Raw genomic sequence first — 13,007 nt, 5'->3', positions numbered from 1 at the left:
CTCTTAGGTCATTGAAGTTATAGACCAACATTTTTAGTCACATTATGCCTAAGAGTACATAGTATACCACTGGTGTGCCTTAAATGCACACTGAATAAACTGACTAATGGAATAAAAGTTAAGGTTATCTCAAGCATATTTTAGGTAAGTGTGACTATTTGGTATGATTCTTCGTAATATCATTTTATAAAGCATTGTTTATAATGTGTTTCCAGAGGAGTTGTGATAAAAAAATCAATGAGTGCTTAAATTTAAAAATTATCATTGTAATTATGGATTATTGGATTATAATGGGTTATTTTGCTGAATTCAAGTACCTACAATATTTTTTTGATATTTTTAGGGAAGGGTCTACAGAGTGTTCAGGGTCTCACTACTAGATTAGACTCATAGTGATCTGGCTGTTTACAGCCTCCCAAGAGCTGGGATTACAGACACACACCACCACACCCAGTCTCAATAGCCATCTCAGCACACCCTGGGGACAGGACCAGCATGCCAGGCCTGGGGATCAAACCCGCAGCCCCTACACCTGCTTGCAGGTGTTTTAATCTTCTGAGCTTACTATATTGGATTATTTTGCTGAATTCACACACCTACAATAATTGAATGACAATGGAATACCCATCTCTGACAAAACTAAACAAAAAAGGAGGATATAAATGAAGGACCATTTTTAGTGAAAAAAAAATATTTCTGTATATACAAATTAGTTAGGATGGATATACAGCTACCTTCTCTTAGTTCTATGAGAAGAAAGATTTGTACTAATAATGTTTAGACAAGATATCATGTCTGCATCTTGTAGTATGAATACTATGAAGACAATAATATGCAATATGTTAATTATTGTAACTGTCTTGCTAACCTGTTTTGGAGCTGCCTCATTGCTATTTCTTTCTCAATAAAATTAATTTTTAAAAAAGAAAAAATGCTGGAGAAATAAGTTATTTTAATATTTTAATCCTGCAGATCAACAAGAGATAGTAAGGACCACCAATCAAGCATTCCCAAAAATTCTCAAGGATACCCTCCAAAAGGATAATAAAGTTAACAATGAAAAGGGTCTAATAGAATAAATACCCCGGGTCATTCATGTGGTTAAGTAGAAAGAAAAGATAGGAAATCATCAAAATGAAAGTAGACAATGACAGTAAGAAGTCAGTACTTAGCATAAATAACATTCAATATAAATGGTCTCAATGTCCTGGTGAAAAGATACAAACAAGCAAAATGTATCAGGAAATAAAATCCATAGTTATGCTTTATACACAAAAGCATTTGTAATGCTATAAATACATATACACTAAAAATTAAAGGATGTAAAACAATTTCCCATTACAACAGGAACCCCAAAAAGCAGGTATAGTTATCATATGTTTAGACAAAGTGGAGTTAAAAAATGATAAAGAAGACAACTACACATTGGTAAACAATCCAACAAGAAAACATAACAATTATTTATATACATGCACTGAAAAATGGGACACCCAACTTCATAAAGCAAGTACTATGTTTTTTAAGTACCAGAAATATGCGAATACAGTTATAGTTGGGGACATTAATACTCCACTCTCCAACTGTTGCAAAAAGGCTGATCAGCCAGATAAAAGTTCAACAAAGATATATCTGAGTTGATGGAAAACTTCAACCTAATGGACTTTAAAAAATTGGCATAACAGGACCTTATCTCAACCTGATTAGTCATTTCTTACAAATCTATATCCAAAACTTCACAAAAACATTTTTAGAATAACCTAGTTCAATATTGTAACATGATCCAATATCAATATGCAAAAGTCAATAACATTCATGTACACTAGTAGTGTACTCACTCAGAAAGAAATTAGGAAAAATATACCATCTATAATACTATCAAGAATAATTGAACAATTAGGGCTTAAGGGAGGGAAAGGCCTCTATAATAAAAACTGTAATACTGAGCAGAAAGAAAACAAAGAGGCCATAAAAAACTGGAAAGTTATGCGCTGCTCATGGACAGGCAGAATGAACATAGTAAAAAACAAAAACCGCATGCTTCAAAAATTGATATACAGATTTAATGCAATTCCTAATCAAAATACCAGCAACCTTTTTTCATAGAACTAAAGAAAAGAATACTAAAATTGATAGGAATCAGAAGAGACTCAGAACACCAAAAACCAACTTGGGTGACAAGAGTAAAGTGACATGTATCACAATCCCAGTCATATTACAAATCTATTACATAACCTTTTAATTGATGATAAAACAACATGTTACTGTAAGAAAACACAGACATGAGGATCAGGGGAACAGAATAAAAGATGAAGTCATCACAAGTGTACTGCACCACTATCTTTAACAAAACACAAAACATAACAATGGTATAAATATAGTCTCTTTAATAAAAGGTATTGGGAAAACTGGCTATGTACAGGCAGAAGATTGAGTCTAGAAACATCTTTCACCACATACTAAATTTAATTCAAGATGGATCAAAGCACTAAATATTAAAACAGAACCAACCTACTTGAAGACAAAGTTGGTAAAATTCTTGTGATAAGCACGTACAAAGACTTTCTGAACAGAAGCCCAGTTTCATAGGAAATAGTACAGAGAATCAACAAATGTTATCATATGAAATTAAAACTATTTATACACAACAAAGGAAGCAAAAGACTGAAAGTAAAACCTACAGAATTAGAAATTTGTCAGTTATTTCTCAAAAGGAGGGCTAATGTTTACAATATATAATGAACTCAAAATTAATTAGTCCTTCAAAATAAAGGGCCCTATAAAATTGGCATTAATACAAAATATACACCTCACAAAAGGAGTACAAATGGCCACTGCATACATAAAGAAATGCCTGATATCACTAGCCATTACAGAAATGTAAATTAAAGAAACACAAATTTCTTACTTCACCAGAAAGAATGGCTATGACAAAAAAAATCAAATAATAAAAAGGTGCTAGTGAGGTTTTAAGGAAAAAGGAACCCTTCTGTACTGTTAGTGGTATGCTCATGTAAACTAGTACAACCACTATGGAAATCAATATGGAGTTTCCTATCAAAACTGAAACTAGGAATTCCATTTCAGTCAGCTATTGCCCTTTTAGATATATTGCCAAAGAGTAAAAACATCTTATTACAGTGATACATGCATACTTCGGTGTATACTAGCATAATTCATAATGGCTAATTCTTGGAAACAGCATACATCTCCATCATCAAATAAGTAGATTAAGAAAATGAGATATTTACATGAAACAGAATACTACTGTACCATAAAGAAGGATAAATTTGAGTCATTTGTAGGAAAATGGATGTGCAGTAGTACCATAATATAATTTGAGGTAAATCACATATACAAACTTTAATATAGAGTGACATAGGAAAAAAACATGCTATTAATAAAAGCAAAGAAAGAACAGATAATATAATATAGGAAGATGTATCTTTTGCAAATATGAAAGGGATCAAGAGATGAAAGGAGGGGTAGGGAGAGATGGGAAAGAGGATGAAAAAAGAACTTAAGTGTGATGTACATGCACTAAATCCATGCAAGTAATGAAATTTTTAAGTACTGTAATAATATGTGGCGGCAAAAAAATTAAAAGCAAAGTATTTTAGTATTTTAGACACATGAAGTAAAATAAATGATATTAATTTCACAAAGTTCAGTAAGGTGTAAATAAATACAGTATATTGTTATAAAGATACCACCTAAGAATTTTTTTTTTTTTTTTGGCAAAACTGGGGATTGAACTCAGGCCCTTGCACTTGCCAGGGAAGCACTTATTCCACTGACCCACCTTCCCAGTCCCTAAGAAACGTTATACTGTCATTTAAATGTGGACTGTGATGTGCTAGAAATGTGTGCTATAAATGCTTAAAAACTACTAAAATATCAAAATAAAGAGAACTCAAAACTTTCCAAAAGAGATAATACAGAATGATAATAATTATCCCAAAGGATTTGCAAAAAAATTGAAATTTAAACATATGATAGAGCAAAGTGAAAATTAATACCAAACTATTACACTTAAAAGTAATCTTTTTGGGCTGGAGAGATAGCTTGGTTTCTAAATGCCTGCCTTGCAAATGCAAGGATACGGATTCAATCTCCAGTACCACGTGCCATGCCCACCCCAGAATTCCAGGTTTGCTGTGCTGGCCACCGAAGCCAGGGATGGTGGTGCATGCCTGTAATTCCAGTACTGGGGAGGCTTAGATAGGATCGCTATGAGTCTAAGCTCTGTAATGAGGCCCTGAACCAAATAAACAAATAAATAAAAGATTAGAAAAATTAAAAAAGTAATCTTCATAATTGAAAAAATAAATGGCCTATATATATATTTTACAGTTAAAAATATATCATAATAGTAAATAAAAGAACCAACAATAGTAAACATTATAAACAAGTCACTTCACATATCATTAAAATATTTTACATTAATGAAATAAAAATATTATAATAACATCAAAACAAAACTCTAATAAACTTTGGATGCAACAAAATACATATAACTATAAAACTATCAGATTTAGAAAAGCTATTCATAATAAATTAGTCATTTAATTAAAATGGACTATCATAATTGCTTACAAAACTAATGAGTGCAATTTCAATATATATGAAACAAAATCTCATGTAACTACATGAAACAAACATAATTATGACTGAGACTTTACTGTCAATGTTTGAATGTTAAATAAAATCCACTAAAGTTGCAAAAAACTTGAATCACAAGAAATCATACTCATCTAATTGACAAATGCCAATTACACAACACTGCACCCAGTAAGCACTGAATACTCTGTCCAAGTACACACAAAATTTGATAAAGACCAACTTTAATCTAGGCAAAGAAAGCCTGATAAATTTTTAATATTTTTTGTTTATTTGATATATGGCCTCACTACACAGTTCAGACTTTTAGTGATCCTCTTGTCTAAGCTTCCCCAGTGCTGGGATTACAGGCTTGCACCACCATGCCCAGTTCTTGTGACCTACACAGCATATACTACCAATTTTCAAACTCAGGTTGTTGCACTTGCCAGGCAACTAGTTAGACCACTGAGCTATCGCCCCAGTCAACCTGATAAATTTTAAAAGATTCAAATTGTATAATATCTTGTATGGCCACAATGACAAAGCTATGGTCTTTCATACTTAATCATTTTTAAATTGATAGTCGTAAACTATCAATTAACTTATTTGTAGATAAGAGTATCTGAAGGAAATTATCACTAGTCAGCTTTCCCCTTGCTAGACCATAATACCTGACAATACCAACTTAAAGACAAGAAAAAGTTTAATTTGGTTCATGGTTTTTGCTGCTATTCTCCTTTGTCTGAGAGAGGGTCTCACTATGTAATTTGGGGAATTAGAGCTGTGTACCACCATCCCCACTTTGGTTCATTTTTAAGGGTACTCACTCCATGAACAGCTAGAACCAAAGCACAAACATCAAGATAGAAAGGCATATAGTGAAGTAAAGATGCTTAGTTCACAGTGATTGGAAGCATAGCAGGGGATCAGTCCAAACAAAATGGGGAGAGGAACCAGACATAATAATCAAAGCAATGCTTCTCTGATTCACCCAGGCAATCACAGAAGTGTGACCCATTAACCCTGTTGCCACATCCTAAGGCAATCATGTTGACACAGTCAACCTTAACCATCAAAACAAAAATAATAAACAAACTGGGTGAGGGGAGAGTGTGAAAGGGGTTATATGAAGGTTAAAATGATCAAAGCATGTTATATACATGTACTAAATGAATATAACATGAAACCCATTAATCTGTATAATCAACATTAATCTGTATAATCAACAAAATGAAACCCATTAATCTGTATAATCAACAGAAAAACTGGAAAACAATCTAATAAAGATATTACAAGTAATAAGATAGCAACATCATAAACTAGAAAGTCAGTATTCACAAATATTAATTTTTCTATGTGTGAACAATTATGTCACATAACGTACAAAGTCAAATATAAAGAATAAACCTAAAAATGTACTGCAACAATAGGCAAAAGCAACACATGCTCATAAAATACATGAAAATAACTAAGCAGAGACTGTAACATTTTCATATGACATGAAGGCATACTAAATATATTCAATACTATTAGTTTGTAAATTTCTTCTAAATTAATCTTTAGTATAATCCCAGGAAATATTTTCATAGCTAAGCCAAAAATTTCATTCAAAAATTTATATAAAATAGTAAATGAACTAGACACATCAAAAATTAAGAGAAAATAACAAAGACAGAGGACTTGTACTGTCCTATTTTAAGATTTATAACAAATTTTCAGTCCTCTAGATAACTTTATTTTGTCAAAATGTTGTACATATAGATAAATAATACTACAGAGACAGTCTAGAATTAAAGTATACATATAACTAATAGGATTTTTGCAAATCTATGAAAAGAATTAGGTAAAAAAGGTAATATTTTCAACAAATTTGCTGAAATATTTATTCATTTAACTACAGAATCGCTTTGCCATCAGTTTGGAAAATTCTTGCCCATTACTTACCCAAATAGTACTTTTGGTTTTCTTCTTCTCTTTCTGGTATTCAATTGCATATCTTTAGCTGTGATATATATATATATATATATATAATTTGATTACTTTCTATTCTTTGCTCAAGTTATATTCTGTTGGTCTATTTTCCAGCATGCATGCTAATCTTTTTTTTTTCAATTGTCTAATTTGCACAAAATCCATCTATTCAAATCTCAACTATTACTAATTTCAGAATGCTGGTAAAATTTCTATATGTTCGTTTACTCTCAAGAATCTACTTCCTTGGGGGAGAACTACCGGCTTGGGCACCCCTCCTGTCCCACTCTCGGGACAGGAGCTTTCTTTCTCTCAATAAATATATTCTGCTAAAAAAATAAAAAGAATCTATTGACCACAATTATTTTAAGTTTCAAAGGTGATAAATGCACCTATATGGATTTTCTATGTTTTTGTCCTGTTTCACTTTCTTTCTCAATATACATTTTTAGTGTGCCTCATAATTTTTGATTGATGTTGATCATTTTCTGTGAAAAATCATGAGTGTGTACATGGTATTATTCATCATTCCAAGTTGACTGAGAAGTACAAACTTTATTAATCCAATCAGGAAATAAATTCATTTTAAACTTAGTGAATATTTTTTTTTTCTTTTTGGTGTACTTCCCTTTCATTTCTGGCTCTTCTGATATTTTTACTTTTGTTAGCTTTTCCATAGCACTTGAGAAACACATAAGCACATTCCCTAATTATAAAAAAAAATCATGTGCCTGTGTTAATAGGGATTGTTTTGAGTTTTTAAAAATGACATGCTTATACTTATCAATCATCTGTCCATAAAAGAAAGTATATCTTCTATATTTTTTATTGTTTTAATAAACACATAATAAAGAAGCACTTAAAATGTGCAATGAGGTAAGACTTGCTGTGCACACATACTCATGAATTCAGATCCATAATCAATAAAATAAGTTGTATATTTATTCTACAAATATTACTGACTCTTACTAATGCCTTGCTTTCATATATCTTGAAACTGCTACTAGAAACAAACATGCCATAGTAATTAAAATATTAATTCAATAGAAATGTAGCATATGTATAATTGGTGGTCAACTTATTACATCCAGCTGAATTCAACTAGTGTGGTACTTGGTGCAGGAGGCCCACTTGAGGTTTGTTGCCAGCAGCAGCATAAAGGTCTGAACAGAAGAAGCTGTCAAAATATGCTCTTAGGGATGCTGTTTGGTGAAGCTTTTGGAGCTGTTGGAAGCTGCTAGTTCCTTTGGGCTGTTCTGCTGGAGGACCTTGTCATGCTGCCTTTCCCAATGAACTTTGGAGGAGCTCAGGTCTTCATCTTGAGCATTGTTTCTTGGCTCCAGAGGGGAAGATGGTGCACTTCTCAGCCTCATGCAGCAGCTTGTTGCATTGGCTTTCCTGATGGGAACTCAGATTTTCTCATTGCTGGAGGAGCTCAGGACTTCACTGTTGCTGAGGGTATCTGTGGTACTTGGAGGGGAGCTTTGGTGCTTACCTTCAGCATTACTTCCTAGCTCCAGTTCAGATCCCTCAGCTTGCTAGCACAGATATTTCATCCCATTGGCATGGACTTCCTAGTTTCCGCCACTGACCTTTGGGCCTTCCTAGCTCTGATCCATGAAGCAAGCCTGCATGAGACTTTGTTATGGGCTCTAGGCCTCCAGTTGGACTTGTGGGAGGCATTTTTATGAGCTCTAGGTTTTCATCTGGACTCATAGAGGATATTAGGATCCAGGCTCTCAGCTAGACTCTTTAATATTTATGTATGTGGACAGATTTCCATCACATCTTATATGTGATTCTTGGATGATTCATCATAAAATTCTATTATAAAATGTGACCTGTACTATCTTATTCCTCTTTGAGAACCCCAAAGTATGAAAATGAAGATATAAAATTTGTAGATTTTATATACCATAACATTCTACATCTATCTATATGTATGTCTAACTTGCGGGAATTGATGAAATAAATTTTTAAATAAAAGATTTATTTATTTTTCCATTTATCTATCTATCTATTTATTTATTAATTGGTACAGGGTCTTACTATGCAGCTTGGACTCATAGTGATCCTCCTACCTCAGCCTCCCAAGTGAAGGGATTACAGTCTTGTGTCACCACATCTGGTTTCAGTGATTGGCATGGTGGAGGGCCAGCACAACACTTGGTATAGGCCCTGGAACCCAGGTAATTATGCTTACCAGTCAGGCACTTAAAGTGCCAAGCTATATCCCCAGCCCAGGAATAGACTTTTTTTTTTTTTTTTTTTTTTTTTTTTTTTTGTGGTACCAGGGATAAAAATCAGGATCTTGGCTTGAAGCACTTATTTACCTGAGCTATCTCCCTGGCTCCTGGAATAGACTATTTAATGTGTCTCTGTGGGTCATGAAGGTACGACCTTTGGTAATATGTCTGGTCTCTTCTCTTTTTAATGATTTCCCTTGTTCTGCTTCTTGGTTGTCATGCATGCAGCAGCTTTCTATGCCATGCCCTTCTGCCATGCATACCAGTTTTGGTTGGAGCCTCCAGAATATGGACTCAAATCTCTGAATTGGTAAACCAAAATAAACATTTTGTCTTTAGGATGCAGGTGTTGGACATTTTGCCATAATTAATAAATTTATTTGGTACCAGGAATGTGACTGTTGCTGACAGTGGATCTGATCATTTAGTTAAAAATGGTATAAATTGTTTTTGTGGAATAGTTTGAAAACATTTGGAGATGTTTACTACAGATTTCTTAAAATAATGTAAGAATAGCATGATGAAAAGTTCTTTTTAGAGCTCAGAAAACCAAATGCTGATAGAAATGCAGACAATAGAGACAAGGCTCAAGAGTTTTCTGTCAGAAACAAGACATTTATGAAGTATACTGAAGGTCATGCTACCCTCTGACAAAAATTCTTCTAAATTTCATCCATGCCCTGGAACTTTGTAGGAGATAGGTATTAAGTATATTGGGTAAAGGAATCTGACAAAGGATATTCAAAGGTAGCCCCAAATTTGAGATAGGGTATTGCTAGTTCTACATACTTTCAATGAAACTTAAAATGGTTTTTGGGCCAAAAAGTAAAGCAAAAATTTGAAAAGCTTTAATGTTCGCTCACAAGGAACTATTTTTAAAGTTGATGCCAAAGCAAGTGTGACTTCTAAAGAGAAAAAGCTCATGAAAAAGTTACATTTTCTTTTTTTATCAGAAGAATATATTTATTGGGAGAAAGAAAGCTCCTGTCCTAGAGAGGGACAGATGGGGGTCCCTGAGCAAGTGATTCCCAGGAAGCTGTCTCTTCCAGGGACTTTTAGAAAATAAAACCATGTGGTGAGCCAGGTGTAAGGTGTTGGAGAAAATGAGAACTCACGTAGGTGGGCATGAGGTGTGACAAAACTATGGTCAACCAATGAGATTACAAGCACCATTGCTGAAGTAAAATTGATTCAATCCAGTACCAAAAGGGGAAGCGAGTTACATAGCAAGCAGGCATGAATACATGACAGGTTCTCTTCCTGTTGGGGGTTGGGTTAGGGACTCATTTAGGGTCTTTCAAAGTACCTATTTGGAATATCAATCCCTGATGCCCATTCCTTTTGTGCTGTGGAGGACCACCTGAGCAGCTCTCCTTGAAGGAAGAGTGATGGTCTCTATTTTGACTGAGCCTGACCCTAATTTCCTTGTCTTGATACATACATAGCTGACTATGACTTCCCTTTATCCTTTCAATTGGCCTTAAGCAATGTATATTGGTCTAGCTGAGGTGCTGCTGACAGTCTGTGAAGGTGGCATGCATATTTCCCTGGTAACCCATACCTGTTGCTCTTTAATATGAGCCAGGTAGAGACAGGACAAAGAGCCAATGCTCCACACTGCCAGCTGGGATCGAACTTCAAGATAGAGGGTATGACTTCTTGAGGCTTTGAAGATTACATCAGAGCTAAAGCACCAAACCCCCAAAACATTAGATAGCATCTCAATAGTATAATGCAGATTACTTTTCTGAATATCCTCTCTGCATATGGCAGAGGTAAATGTAGGCCACCCACCTAGCTCAGCTCACAGTACTCAACTATTTCCCACAATTCTCAGTCATTACTCCTCAAGCCACTCCTCCTCCACTGAACAAAACCAGGTGTGACCCTGGGTCAGCCTCTTTGTTCCAGAAAGCCATCTTTGTGGCTGGACTTAGGGCCCCTTGGCTCCCCAATAGTTATAAATATGTTTTAGTGTCTTTACTTTTGCCATGGATTGCACTGGGAGTGGTACATTGGAATTAATTTGATGGGATTCCAATAACATATCTATGAGATTACAAATATTGACTTCTTGGACTGAGATGAAAACATGGAAGGGACTCCTACACTGTGCCTTACACATTAACTAGCAGTGAGAAAAATTTTTGTCATCCTTAAAGTAATATGTTTTTACCAACATGTAAAAAGTGATACTAGGTTAGAAAATATGTTTCATCTGTGAGCTTCAAATTTAAAACTTGTCCAGTTGTTGAAAATGTTTACCTAGGTGATTAGATGGAAGACAAGTATCTGGAGACTTGGCTCAGTACACAGGGCCAAATCTCTCCAGTCAATGTTTCTATCTATCTCTTGAAGAGGCTTTTGTAGCCTGAAAAATACTCACTTCCAATTAATCTTTTCATGTAATAGTTATGCTTCCTTCTGTAGACATTCCTGTTTCCAGACCAATTGTACCTTATATTCACAAATATACTCTTTTTTTTTCTTGCAGAACTGGGGATTGAACTCAGGCCCTTGAGCTTGCCAGGGAAGCACTTATTCCACTGAGCCATCTCCCTTGACCCTAGACAAATATTCAATATGAGTAAGCAAAAGGTTTGCGAGATTTTTCAGGAGATAGAAATTGCGTGCCAGTTCGAGGGTGGATAGGCTGGTGGGATCTTGTCTCCCTTCTCTCCAACAGGAGCATCCACCTGCTCTGGAGAGGATTACTCAAAGGATGCCTGGGTGGAGGAATCAATTAGAAAGAAGGTGGGAATGCCCAAAAAGATAATTTCTATTGAGTTCCAGGTTATCTCAGAGTCAAAGTCTCTTACTCCTTCAGAGTGCTTCATTAGGCACCAGAAGACATTTGATCTTTACATGCTGAAAAAGAGCCATTTAATCCAAATGGAATGCAGAGTAAAGTATAGATTACAGCACTATTTTACAACTAGATATAAAGAGAAGGAAAATGGTAAAATAAAAGATATCATCAGATTTGGTTTGCATTAAGAAGGTTATTGTTATTTAAGTTTTAAAATGTAGAGTAAGCTACAGGAGAACCAGGAAATGCAGGTGCCTGAGGCATTCACTATCTCAGAGTCTTAGGATACTCCTCCCTAACCTTTGGAGTCTGAGGACAAGAGAGCCCTAATCACAGCCTTGCTCACTATTACTGAAAGTAAGGTTTCCCATATTTGCCTTTTTAAAGGGTGGACTTCTAAAACAGCTGTAATCTAGGCCTTTACAAGACTACCCATCCTTACTTGAGTTTATGCAAAACTTTCAAGGATATCATTTAAAAATTTAAATAGGCAGTTTAGAACTTCCATAATTCATGTGCCTTTTTCTCTGTGACCTAAAAGAGATAAAGTTAGACTCTAGAAAATCTTTAGTTGACCTTGAAAAGTTACATTTTCTACAGGTGCTAAAAAGGCACACCTTGAGAATATCCCAGTAATCAGAAAGACCCAACAAATTAGTGCCTCGAAGGTACACAAGCATGAACATTTCATTTTATGAGTCACTAGGACCCTGACTTAAAACAACCCCCTAGGAAATTGATGCCTGGAATTCATTTTACTGTACTCAGTGAATTAAACATGCAGGTGCAACTGTAGCCATGGTCCACAGTGACCTGGATACTGCCTCCCATAACAGTAGAATCATCCTACTTACCTGGTAGTGGAGATGCCATTATCACTAAGGCACTTTTCCCAGGGGCAAGACTTATCCATTGCACTATAGATGAGCTATCCTCTTTGACAGACCCAAATCTGGGACTCATCTACATAATTTGTGGCAGTGGGGCACTGTGTTGACACTTCACCCTGAAAAAAATTAGTAGAATCATCGACATGATGCTAGTTTTACTCACATACAAAAAAAAAAAAGAGTGAAGGGTCAGAAAGCCTTCCACCCACCGGTGAGAGTGTGGGAGAGCTTCCTGCTACCCTGTGCAGGCAGGACCTGCCGGCCCGAACCCAGGCACGGGGTGGGTGGGACCCTCTTCCACCACCTTGGGACCCCCACCACCACTCCACAGCACCCACCCCCCACCCAATTCTGTCGTGTTCAGTGAACCACCAGATCCAGTCCTAGCCCAGGCTCAGTGAGTGTGCGGGAGAGCTTCCTCTCCCCGCTACTCCACCTTGTCCCCTCCAGATACAGCTGAGGCCTGGCATACAGGGCTGAGGTGAAACCCTG

General features: G+C 35.5%; 1 non-coding gene across 1 annotated transcript; it reads left to right on the top strand.

Annotated features, from left to right (window-relative positions):
* The first annotated feature begins 12,471 nt into the window (after window positions 1-12,471).
* LOC111813789 lies at window positions 12,472-12,634 on the top strand. The gene has a single exon (XR_002818955.1). It is a non-coding gene; the product is annotated as a U1 spliceosomal RNA (small nuclear RNA).
* The last annotated feature ends 373 nt before the right edge of the window (window positions 12,635-13,007 follow it).

Source organism: Octodon degus, unplaced genomic scaffold, assembly GCF_000260255.1.
Source record: "Octodon degus isolate 3935 unplaced genomic scaffold, OctDeg1.0 scaffold00224, whole genome shotgun sequence".
In the NCBI taxonomy this organism is placed as follows: domain Eukaryota; kingdom Metazoa; phylum Chordata; class Mammalia; order Rodentia; family Octodontidae; genus Octodon; species Octodon degus.
The sequence above is the reverse complement of the archived record's forward strand: the minus strand, read 5'-3'. Positions and strand labels throughout refer to the sequence as shown.